Source organism: Mustelus asterias, unplaced genomic scaffold, assembly GCF_964213995.1.
Source record: "Mustelus asterias unplaced genomic scaffold, sMusAst1.hap1.1 HAP1_SCAFFOLD_266, whole genome shotgun sequence".
Classification (NCBI taxonomy): Eukaryota; Metazoa; Chordata; class Chondrichthyes; order Carcharhiniformes; family Triakidae; genus Mustelus; species Mustelus asterias.
This window is the reverse complement of record NW_027590232.1, coordinates 512243-525627: the sequence shown is the minus strand read 5'-3', so window position 1 is coordinate 525627 and position 13385 is coordinate 512243. Positions and strand designations below refer to the sequence as shown.

At 49.2% G+C, this 13385-nt stretch overlaps 1 protein-coding gene across 1 annotated transcript in view; it reads left to right on the top strand.

The window, feature by feature from the left end:
• The window catches only part of LOC144486016 (uncharacterized), a 209859-nt gene that overhangs the window by 87188 nt on the left and 109286 nt on the right, over window positions 1-13385 (top strand). The window lies entirely within an intron of this gene.

The following is a 13385-nucleotide window of genomic DNA, read 5'->3' as shown; positions in this document are numbered from 1 at the left end:
AACCAGGGAAATTGAGGGACTGGTCAAAAAGAAAAGAGAGGCGTATGTTAGGTCCAGGCAGCTAAAAACGGAGGGAGCTCTGGAGGAGTACAAAGAAAGTAGGAAAGAACTCAAACGGGGAATTAGAAGGGCAAAAAGGGGTCACGAAATGTCCTTGGCAGACAGGATTAAGGAGAATCCCAAGGCATTTTATTCCTACGTTAGGAACAAAAGGGTTGTCAGGGAAAAAATCGGACCTCTCAGGGACAAAAGTGGGGAATTATGCTTGGAGCCCAAAGAAGTAGGGGAGATCCGAAATGAATACTTTGCGTCGGTATTCACAAAGGAGAGGGATGTGTTGACTGGGAGTGTCTCGGAGGGGAGTGTTGAACCGTTGGAGAAAATCTCCATTACAAGGGAGGAAGTGTTAGGTTTGTTAGAGAATATAAAGACTGACAAATCCCCAGGGCCTGATGGAATCTATCCAAGGCTGCTCAGGGAGACGAGAGATGAAATCGCTGGGCCTCTGACGCAAATCTTTGCTTGTCACTGGACGCAGGTGAGGTCCCAGAGGATTGGAGGATAGCTAATGTGGTCCCGTTATTTAAGAAGGGTAGGAAGGATAACCCGGGTAATTATAGGCTGGTGAGCTTGACGTCCGTGGAGGGGAAGTTGTTGGAGAAGATTCTTAGAGATAGGATGTAGAACATAGAACATAGAACAGTACAGCACAGAACAGGCCCTTCGGCCCACGTTGTTGTGCCGAGCTTTGTCTGAAACCCAGATCAAGCTATTTCCTCCCTATCATCCCGAAGTATGGGCGGCACGGTAGCACAGTGGTTAGCACTGCTGCTTCACAGCTCCAGGGTCCTGGGTTCGATTCCCAGCTCGGGTCACTGTCTGTATGGAGTTTGCACATTCTCCTCATGTCTGCGTGGGTTTCCTCTGGGTGCTCCGGTTTCCTCCCACAGTCCAAAGATGTGCGGGTTGGGTTGATTGGCCAGGTTAAAAATTGCCCCTTCGAGTCCTGAGATGTGTAGGTTAGAGGGATTAGTGGGTAAATATGTGGGGGTAGGGCCTGGTTGGGATTGTGGTCGGTGCAGACTCGATGGGCCGAATGGCCTCCTTCTGCACTGTAGGGTTTCTATGATTCTATGAAGTACTCCATGTGCCTATCCAATAGCTTCTTAAATGTTCCTAAAGTTTCTGACTCCACTATCCCTGCAGGCAGTCCATTCCACACCCCAACCACTCTCTGAGTAAAAAACCTACCTCGGACATCCTTCCTATATCTCCCACCATGAACCCTATAGTTATGCCCCCGAGTTACCACTCCATTCACCCGACGAAATAGTCTATGAACGTTCACTCTATCTATCCCCCTCATCATCTTATAAACCTCTATCAAGTCTCCTCTCAACCTCCTCCGCTCCAAAGAGAAAAGCCCAAGTTCCCTCAACCTTTGGAGGGCCGAAGGGCCTGTTTCCTGTGCTGTACTGTTCTCAGTTCTTTCCTCATAAGACCCACCCTCCAAACCAGGCAGCATCCTGGTAAATCTCCTTTGCACTCTTTCCAGTGTCTCCACATCCTTCTTATAGTGAGGTGACCAGAACTGCACACAATATTCCAAATGTGGTCTCACCAAGGTCCTGTACAGTTGCAGCATAACCCCACGGCTCTTAAACTCAATCCCCCTGTTAATGAATGCCAACACACTATAGGCCTTCTTCACGGCTCTATCCACTTGAGTGGCAACCTTCAGAGATCTATGGATATGAACCCCAAGATCTCTCTGTTCCTCCACATTCTTCAGAACCCTACCTTTGACCCTGTAATCCACATTTAAATTTGTCCTACCAAAATGAATCACCTCGCATTTGTCAGGGTTAAACTCCATTTGCCATTTTTCAGCCCAGCTCTGCATCTTATCTATATCTCTTTGCAGCCTACAACAGCCCTCCACCTCATCCACTACTCCACCAATCTTGGTGTCATCAGCAAATTTACTGATCCACCCTTCAGCCCCCTCCTCCAAGTCATTTATAAAAATGACAAATAGCAGAGGACCAAGCACTGATCCCTGTGGCACTCCGCTGGTAACCGGTTTCCAGTCCGAAAATTTTCCATCCACCACCACCCTCTGTCTTCTGTTAGATCATAGAAATCATAGAAACCCTACAGTACAGAAAGAGGCCATTCGGCCCATCGAGTCTGCACCGACCACAATCCCACCCAGGTCCTACCCCCATATCCCTACATATTTACCCGCTAATCCCTCTAACCTATGCATCTCAGGACACTAAGGGCAATTTAATCATGGCCAATCAACCTAACCCGCACATCTTTGGAATGTGGGAGGAAACCGGAGCACCCGGAGGAAACCCACGCAAACATGAGGAGAATGTGCAAACTCCACACAGACAGTGACCTAAGCCGGGAATCGAACCCAGGTCCCTGGAGCTGTGAAGCAGCAGTGCTAACCACTGTGCTACCGTGCCGCCCATATGATGTGGAGATGCCGGCGTTGGACTATTTGCGACCAAATAAACCTGTTGGACTTTAACCTGGTGTTGTGAGACTTCTTACTTCTGTTAGATAGCCAGTTACCTATCCAATTGGCCAAACTTCCCTCTATCCCACACATCCTTACTTTCTTCATAAGCCGACCATGGGAGACTTTATCAAACGCCTTACTAAAATCCATGTATATGACATCAACTGCACTACCTTCATCTACATACTTAGTTACCTCCTCAAAAAATTCTATCAAATTTGTGAGGCAAGACTTGCCCTTCACAAATCCGTGCTGACTATCCCGGATTAAGCTGCATCTTTCTAAATGGTCGTAAATCCTATCCCTGAGGACCTTTTCCATCAACTTACCGACCACCGAAGTAAGACTAACCGGCCTATAATTACCAGGGTCATTTCTATTCCCTTTCTTAAACAGAGGAACCACATTCGCCAATCTCCAGTCCTCTGGCACCACCCCCGTGGACAGTGAGGACGCAAAGATCAATGCCAAAGGCTCTGCTATCTCATCCCTTGCCTCCCAAAGGTTCCTAGGATATATTTCATCAGGCCCAGGGGACTTATCAACTTTCAGTTTATTCAAAATTGCTAGTACATCTTCCCTCCGAACATCTACTTCCTCCAGCCTATCAGCCTGTGACACCCTCTCTTCCTCAAAAACATGGCCCTCTCCTTGGTGAACACTGAAGAAAAGTATTCATTCATCACCTCTCCTATCTCTTCTGACTCCATGCACAAATTCCCACTGCCGTCCTTGACCGGCCCCAACCTCACCCTGGTCATTCTTTTATTCCTCACATAAGAGTAAAAAGCCTTGGGGTTTTCCTTGATCCGACCCGCCAAGGACTTCTCATGCCCCCTCCTAGCTCTCCTAAGCCCCTTTTTCAGCTCATTTCTTGCTAACTTGTAACCCTCCATCGAGCCAACTGAACCTTGTTTTCTCAACCTTACACATGCTTCCTTCTTCCTCTTGACAAGACATTCCACCTCTTTTGTGAACCATGGTTCCCTCACTCGGCCATTTCCTCTCTGCCTGGCAGGGACATACCTATCAAGGACACGCAGTATTTGTTCCTTGAAAAAGTTCCACTTTTCATTAGTGCCTTTCCCTGACAATTTTTGTTCCCATCCTATGCTTCCTAATTCCTGCCTCATTGCATCATAATGACCTCTCCCCCAATTGTAAACTATGCCCTGCCACATGGCCCTCTCCCTCTCCATTGCAATAACAAAAGACACCGAATTGTGGTCACTCCTGTCCTTGTTCTACCCATGTCTCCGTAATGGCCACAACATCGTAGTCCCAAGTGCCAATCCACGCCCCAAGTTCACCTACCTTATTTTGGATGCTCCTTGCATTGAAGTAGACACACTTCAACCCACCTTCTTGTCTGCTGGTACCCACCTTTGACCATGATACCCTTCCCAGTACCTCACTACACTCACTGACCTCCGGACTACAACTCCTTTTCCCATCCCCCTGACAAATTGGTTTAAACCCCCCCGAAGAGCTGTAGCAAATTTCCCTCCCAGGATATTGATGCCCTTCTGGTTCAGGTGTACCCCGTCCTGTTGGTACAGGTCCCACCTTCCCCAGAAAGTGTTCCAAAGTGCTCTCCCACAACCAAATCCAACACTTGGCCCGGTTCATTTCCCATTACCAAATCCAATGTGGCCCCACCTCTTGTCGGCTTATCCACATATTGTGTCAGGAACCCCTCCTGCACACACTGCACAAAAACTGCCCCATCCAAACTATTCGACCTATGAAGGCTCCAATCAATATTTGGAAAGTTAAAGTCCCCCATGACAACTACCCTGTGACCCCCACACCTATCCATAATCTGCTTAGCAATTTCTTGCTCCACATCTCTATTACTATTTGGGGGCCTATAGTAAACTCCTAACAACGTGACCGCTCCTTTCCTATTCCTAACCTCAGCCCATATTACCTCTGTAGGCAGATCCCCTTCGAAATGCCTTTCTGCAGCCGTTACACTCTCCTTGATTAACAGTGCCACTCCTCCACCTCTTTTACCAGCTACCCTACACTTACTGAAACACCTATACCCCGGAACCTCCAACAACCATTCCTGTCCTTGTTCTACCCATGTCTCCGTAATGGCCACAACATCGTAGTCCCAAGTGCCAATCCACACCCCAAGTTCACCTACCTTATTTTGGATGCTCCTTGCATTGAAGTAGACACACTTCAACCCATCTTCTTGTCTGCTGGTACCCACCTTTGACCATGATACCCTTCCCAGTACCTCACTACACTCACTGACCTCCGGACTACAACTCCTTTTCCCATCCCCTTGACAAATTGGTTTAAACCCCCCCGAAGAGCTGTAGCAAATTTCCCTCCCAGGATATTGGTGCCCTTCTGGTTCAGGTGTACCCCGTCCTGTTGGTACAGGTCCCACCTTCCCCAGAAAGTGTTCCAATTATCCACATAGCTGAAACCCTCCCTCCTACACCATCCCTGCATCCATGTGTTTAACTGCACTCTCTCCCTGTTCCTCAACTCGCTATCCCGTTGGACCGGCAACATACCAGAGATGACAACCTGTTTTGTCCCGGCTCTCAGCTTCCACCCTAGCTCCCTGAATTCCTGTTTTAAATCCCCGTCCCCTCTCTTACCTATGTCTTTGGTGCCGGCGTGCACCACGACTTGTGACTGTTCCCCCTCCCCCTTTAGAATCCTGAAGACACGGTCGGAGATGTCACGGACCCTGGCATCCGGGAGGCAACATACCATCCGTGAGTCTCTCTTGTTGCCACAGAACCTCCTATCTATCCCTCTAACAAACGAGTCCCCAATAACTATAGCTCTACCGCTCTCTTAAATATATGCGCATTTAGAAAGGAATAAACTCATTCACGATAGTCAGCATGGTTTTGTGAGAGGGAGGTCATGCCTCACTAACCTGGTGGAGTTTTTTGAAGAAGTGACCAGAATGGTTGATGAGGGAAGGGCCGTGGATGTCGTCTATATGGACTTTAGTAAAGCGTTTGACAAAGTCCCTCATGGTAGGCTGGTGAAAAAGGTTGGATCTCATGGGATAAAGGGGGAGGTGGCTAGATGGGTGGAGAACTGGCTTGGTCACAGAAAGCAGAGGGTGGTAGTGGAAGGGTCTTTTTCCGGCTGGAGGCCTGTGACTAGTGGTGTTCCGCAGGGCTCTGTATTGGGACCTCTGCTGTTTGTGATTTATATAAACGATCTGGAAGAAGGTGTAACTGGGGTGATCAGTAAGTTTGCGGATGACACAAAATTGGCAGGACTTGCAGATAGTGAGGAGCATTGTCAGAAGCTACAGAAGGATATAGATAGGCTGGAAATTGGGCAAAGAAATGGCAGTTGGAGTTCAATCCTGATGAATGCGAAGTGATGCATTTTGGTAGAAATAATGTAGGGAGGAGCTATACGATAAATGGCAGAACCATAAAGGGTGTAGATACGCAGAGGGACCTGGGTGTGCAAGTCCACAGGTCCTTGAAGGTGACATCACAGGTGGAGAAGGTGGTGAAGAAGGCCTATGGCATGCTTGCCTTTATAGGACGGGGCATAGAGTATAAAAGTTGGGGTCTGATGTTGCAGATGTATAGAACGTTAGTTCGGCCGCATTTGGAATACTGCGTCCAGTTCTGGTCGCCACACTACCAGAAGGACGTGGAGGCTTTGGAGAGAGTACAGAGGAGGTTTACCAGGATGTTGCCTGGTATGGAGGGGCTTAGTTATGAGGAAAGCTTGGGTAAACTGGGGTTGTTCTCCCTGGAAAGACGGAGGATGAGGGGAGACTTAATAGAGGTGTATAAAATTATGAAAGGCATAGATAGGGTGAACGGTGGGAAGCTTTTCCCCAGGTCGGTGGTGACGTTCACGAGGGGTCATAGGTTCAAGGTGAAGGGGGGGAGGTTTAACACAGATATCAGACGGACATATTTTACACAGAGGGTGGTGGGGGCCTGGAATGCGCTGCCAGGCAAGGTGGTGGAGGCAGACACACTGGGAACGTTTAAGACTTATCTAGATAGCCATATGAACGGAGTGGGAATGGAGTGATACAAAAGAATGGTCTAGTTTGGACCAGGGAGCGGCACGGGCTTGGAGGGCCGAAGGGCCTGTTCCTGTGCTGTATTGTTCTTTGTTCTTTGACAGGTAAAGCACAGGGTTAGATACAGAGTAAAGCTCCCTCTAAAGCTCAAGGTTAAACAGAGTTTGTAATATTCTCGGTTACCACAGCTTTCAGGGGTGTTTTCCATCTACCATCAATCAGGTGTTATGTCCATCAATCAAGCTTCATCTACAGTAAAGTTTATTTATTCGTCACAAGTAAAGCTTACATTAAGACTGAAATGAAGTTACTGTGAAATTCCTTTAGTTGCCACAGCCAGTTTGGGTCAATGCGCCTAACCAGCACGTCTTTCACAATGTGGAAGGAAACTGGAGCACCCGGAGGAAACCCACGCAGACACGGGGAGAATGTGCAAATTCCACACAGATAGTGACCCAAGCCAGGAACTGAACCCGGGTCCCTGGCGCTGTGAGGCAGCAGCGCTAAGCATTGTGCCACTGTGCCGTCCCATCTTCCGATGCTTCAGGTGACCAGATACGTTGACTGAGCAATTTGGTTCACAGAACGCAGTAGAACAGTACCTTTGACCCAAGTGAATACATTTTCATATTCCAGCTTGAGAAAGTGGAAAAACAAAATATTTATCCTCAACACAAGCAGGAAAAGGTGCAAGACCTCGAAAAACAGCTCACTACCGATTGCTATTGATTCACAGCTGGGTTAAGATCAATGTCTAACGAACAAGGAAATACAAACTTACTTTATTTTCCAGAAGCTTCATATCAGAGCAAAAATAAACTGCGCACCACAAAGTTTCAAAATATAGTAGCTGCAGGCCACAGGCTGAACCACTCAGTCACACTCACCCTCAGACCCTCACTCACTCACACACTCACCCTCAGAGACTCACCCTCAGACCCTCACTCACTCACTCACTCACTCACTCACTCACCCTCTCACACTCACTCACGCACTCACCCTCAGAGACTCACTCACTCACTCTCTCACACTCACCCTCAGACTCTCACCCTCAGACACTAACTCACTCACCCTCTCACACTCACCCTCAGACCCTCATTCACCCTCACTCGCTCACCGACACCCTCACTCACTCACTGACACAGCATCACTCACTCACTCACCCAACCCCAATCACTCATCCACAGCCTCACTCACTCACCCTCACTCATAGAATCATAGAATCCTACAGTGCAGAAGGAGGCCATTCAGCCCATCGAGTCTGCACTGACCACAATCCCACCCAGGTCCTATCCCCATAACCCCATGCATTTACCTTAGCTAATCCCCCTGACACTAAGGGGCAATTTAGCATGGCCAATCCACCTAACCCCGCACATCTTTGGAGTGTGGGAGGAAACCGGAGCACCCGGAGGAAACCCACGCAGACATGGGGAGAACGTGCAGACTCCACACAGACAGTCAACCCAAGGCCGGGAATCGAATCCAGGTCCCTCGCGCTGTGAGTTAGCAGTGCTAACCATTGTGTCACCCTCACACCCTCACTCACTCACCCACACTCACTCACTCACTCTACCCACACTCACCCTCACTCACACACCCTCATCCTCACCCACATCCACATCCTCACTCATCCACCATCTAAAGTTGCCACAGTCCCCGATGACCAGAGGTTGCTCTTGGCTTTGAGGGGGAGAGCTGACTGTTAGCAGTTTAACCTGAGGGTCACCACACCTCAGGCGAGGGGCAAGGTTGAGAAGGCTGAATAACCTCAGATGGTGCAGGAATTGAACACACGCTTTTGGCGTCGCTGTGCATCACAAACCAGTTCGCAAACTGAGCTAAACAGACCTACCTGATTCACCCATCTACACCCACCCTCACACACTCACCTACCCTAACTCAGTCACTCACCCATGCTCACCAACACACATTCTCACTCATTCATCCACAGTATTCGAATTGTTTGATTTGATTTTGATTTGATTTATTATTGTTACATGCATTAGCATACAATGAAAAGTATTGTTTCTTGCGCGCTATACAGACAGAGCATACCATTCATAGAGAAGGAAACGAGAGAATGTAGAATGTAGTGTTACAGTCATAGCTCGGGTGTAGAGCAATCACTCACTCACCCACAACTCACTTGCTCACCCACACACCCTCACTCACTTACTCACTCATCTGGATTCAGTTCACAATACATCAGGTGGGGAGCAGTGAGAGACCAAGAGAAGCCCACAGCGAGTCGTGAGGTCCAGAAATACCAGACATGGGAGGGCAGTGGGAGAGAAAGAGGCTGGGGCAGGGAAAGAGAGAGGTTGGGGGAAAGAGTGAGAGACTGGGGGAGAAGGAGAGAAAGAGGCTGGGGCAGGGAAAGAGAGAGGCTGGGGGAAAGAGTGAGAGACTGGGGGAGAGGGAGAGAAAGAGACAGGGGGAGGGGGAGAGGGAGAGATACTAGGGAGAGAGAGAGACTGGAGGAAGGGGGGAATGAAAGAGACCGGGGGAACGGGGAGAGAACAAGCTGGGGTGGGGGGAGAGAGACTGGGGTGAGGGAGAGAGACTGCAAGTGAGGAGAGGAACTGGAAGATGGGGAGAGAGGCAGGTGGGAGAGAGAGAGCGAGATTGTGAGAGACTGGGGGAGGGGGAAAAATACAGATTGGGGGAAGGGGAACGGGTGATGGGTGGTTGGGGGAGACACTGAGGGGAGAGAGAGACTGGTGGAGAAAGATTGGGGGTGAGAGAGAGAGTGAGACTGTGGGGGAAATGCAGAGAATGGGAGGGAGGAGAGAGTCTGGAGATGGGGAGAGAGGCTGGTGGGAGAGAGAGAGATTGTGGGGGAGAGAGAGAGAGTGTGGGGAGGGGGAAAAAGAGAGAGAGACTGGGTAAAGGGGAAGAAGGTAATGGGTGGATGGGAGAGAGACGATGGGGAAGGTGAGAGAGACTGGGGGAGTGGGAGAGAGAGACTGGGGGCAGGACAAGGGAGAGCCGGAGGGAGGGGAATCGAGACTCAGAGGAGAGAGATTGGGGGAGAGAGTGTGTGGTTGGGGTGAGAAAGAAAGAGGCTGGGGGAGGAGTAAAGAGAGACTGGGAGGAGATGGAGGAGAGACAGGGGGAGAGACGGTGGGGGGAAGAGAGAGATTGGGAGGAGAGAGAGATGGGGGTATGGGTAGGGGGAGGGAGAGATCAGTTGCTGGGATGAGAGAGATTAGGAGGAGTTAGAGACTGGAGAGGGGGAGAGAGGGGGAGGAGGGAAAGAAAGAAACTGTGGGGAGCTGGGAAGAGAGAATAGGGGAAAGAACATAGAACATAGAACAGTACAGCACAGAACAGGCCCTTCAGCCCACGATGTTGTGCCGAGCTTTATCTGAAACCAAGATCAAGCTATCCCACTCCCTATCATCCTGGTGTGCTCCATGTGCCTATCCAATAACCGCTTAAATGTTCCTAAAGTGTCTGACTCCACTATCACTGCAGGCAGTCCTAACCACTCTCTGCGTAAAGAACCTACCTCTGATATCCTTCCTGTATCTCCCACCATGAACCCTATAGTTATGCCCCCTTGTAATATCTCCATCCATCCGAGGAAATAGTCTTTGAACGTTCACTCTATCTATCCCCTTCATCATTTTATACACCTCTATTAAGTCTCCCCTCAGCCTCCTCCGCTCCAGAGAGAACAGCCCTAGCTCCCTCAACCTTTCCTCATAAGACCTACCCTCCAAACCAGGCAGCATCCTGGTAAATCTCCTCTGCACTCTTTCCAGCGCTTCTACATCCTTCTTATAGTGAGGTGACCAGAACTGCACACAATATTCCAAATGTGGTCTCACCAAGGTCCTGTACAGTTGCAGCATAACCCCACGGCTCTTAAACTCCAAACCCCTGATAATAAAAGCTAACACACTATAGGCCTTCTTCACAGCTCTATCCACTTGAGTGGCAACCTTTAGAGATCTGTGGATATGGACCCCAAGATCTCTCTGTTCCTCCACAGTCTTCAGAATCCTACCTTTGACCCTGTAATCCACATTTAAATTCGTCCTCCCAAAATGAATCACCTCACATTTATCAGGGTTAAACTCCATTTGCCATTTTTCAGCCCAGCTTTGCATCCTATCTATGTCTCTTTGCAGCCTACAACAGCCCTCCACCTCATCCACTACTCCACCAATCTTGATGTCATCAGCAAATTTACTGATCCAAACTTCAGCCCCATCCTCTAAGTCATTAATAAAAATCACAAAGAGCAGAGGACCAAGCATTGATCCCTGTGGCACTCCGCTAGCACTTCGTCTATGTTGGGGGTGATCTTGCTGCCACTCTGCATAGGGATCTGTGGCAGAGGGAGGGAAGGGGCCGATCGGGGCTGGCCACTGGGATGTGGGGGGCGGGGGGGAGGGGGGGGCGGGTCCTGTGGGCTGGGTGGTCAGGACAGCTGGGGGGAGGGGGGGTGGGGGTTGGGACTGCCAGAGTGGGGTGGTGTCGGGACTGGCCCAGAGACGTCCAGGAGGCCAGCAATCGGGGGGAGGGGGGTCGGGGGGGGGGGGTCGGGGGGAGGGCGGGAAGTGTTCGGGGGGGGGGGTGCGGGGGGGTGGTTGCAGGGGCAGCAATGCGGGTTTGCTGTGCTGGCCAGTGATCAGGAAGCCAGCAGTGCGGGGCTATCGCGCTTGCGCCGTGTCCGCTCTGATGGATCGGTGCTTGCGCGGTGGCCCACTCTGTACGATGCTGCTGGCCTCTCTAGCGGGAATAGGCTCTGCCCACTGATTTTCATCGTCAATCCCGCTCGTGCATTCTGCAGTGCTCAGAGCATTCATATGTAATTCCCGCTAAAAAAAACAGCGGGTTTTACTCCAGCTTTTACGCAAATATGGCACTTAGAATCTTTTTGGGAGAATCCTGGCCAATGTACTTCACAGTAAGAAGTTTAACAACACCAGGTTAAAATCCAACAGGTTTATTTGGTCATCAATTTGTTTGCGCACCACCACATCAATGTACTTCACACAGAGAGATAAAGTTCCACTAACCATTAGTGTCTGGAGTTCTGCATAGCAACGTTCCAATGAGACAGGGAAGTTATGGTAGGTTACAGGAACCATGGTGTACAAAGATTGTAATGAATCTAGTCAAGAAGAAAAGAAAAGCTTACAAAAGGTTCAGGGAGCTAGGTAATGTTAGAGACCTAGAAAAGTATACGGCTAATAGGAAGGAACTTAAGAAGGAAATTAGGAGAGCCAGAAGGGGTCATGAGAAGGCCTTGGCAGGCAGGATTAAGGAAAACCCCAAGGCATTCTACAAGTATGTGAAGAGCAAGAGGATAAGACGTGAAAGAATAGGACCTATCAAGTGTGACGGTGGGAAAGTTTGTATGGAACCGGAAGAAATAGCAGAGGTACTTAATGAATACTTTACTTCAGTATTCACTATGGAAAAGGATCTTGATGGTTGTAGTGCAGACTTGCAGCGGACTGAAAAGCTTGAGCGTGTAGATATTAAGAAAGAGGATGTGTTGGAGCTTTCGAAAAGCATCAAGTTAGATCAGTCGCCGGGACTGGATGAGATGTACCCCAGGCTACTGTGGGAGGTGAGGGAGGAGATTGCTGAGCCTCTGGCAATGATCTTTGCATCATCAATGGAGATGGGAGAGGTTCTGGAGGATTGGAGGATTGCGGATGTTTTTCCTTTATTCAAGAAAGGGAGTAGAGATAGCCCTGGAAATTATAGACCAGTGAGTCTAACCTCAGTGGTTGGTAAGTTGATGGAGCAGATCCTGAGAGGCAGGATTTATGAATATTTGGAGAGGTATAATATGATTAAGAATAGTCAGCATGGCTTTGTCAAAGGCAGATCATGCCTTACGAGCTTGATTGAATTTTTTGAGGATGCGACTAAACACATTGATGAAGGAAGAGCAGTAGATGTAGTATACATAGACTTCAGCAAGGCATTTGATAAGGTGCCCCATGCAAGGCGTATTGAGGAAGTGAGGGGGCATGGGATCCAAGGGGACATTGCTTTGTGGATCCAGAACTGGCTTGCCCACAGAAGGCAAAGAGTGGTTATAGATGGATGATATTCTGCATGGAGTGGAGTGGAGTGCCCAGGGATCTGTTCTGGGACCCTTACTCTTTGTGATTTTTATAAATGACCTGGATGAGGAAGTGGAGGGATGGGTTGGTAAGTTTGCTGATGACACAAAGGTTGGAGGTGTTGTGGATAGTGTGGAGGGATGTCAGAAGTTGCAGCGAGACATTGATAGGATGCAAGACTGGGCGGAGAAGTGGCAGATGGAGTTCAACGCAGATAAGTGTGAGGTGGTTCATTTTGGCAGGTCAAATAGGATGGCGGAATATAATATTATTGGTAGGACTCTTGGCAGTGTGGAAGATCAGAAGGATCTTGGGGTCCGAGTTCATAGGACGCTCAAAGCAGCTGTGCAGGTTGAGGCTGTGGTTAAGAAGGCGTATGGTGAACTGGCCTTCATCAATCGAGGAATTGAGTTTAGGAGTCGTGAGATAATGTTGCAGCTCTATAGGACCCTGATCAGACCACACTTGGAGTACTGTGCTCAGTTCTGGTCGCCTCATTACAGGAAGGATGTGGAATCCATAGAAAGGGTGCAGAGGAGATTTACAAGGATGTTGCCTGGGCTGAGGAGCATGCCTTATGAGGATAGGTTGAGTGCGCTCGGCCTTTTCTCCTTGGAGAGACGAAGGATGAGGGGTGACCTGATAGAGGTGTATAAGATGTTGAGAGGTATTGATCGAGTGGACAGTCAGAGGCTTTTTCCTAGGGCTGAAATGGTTGCCA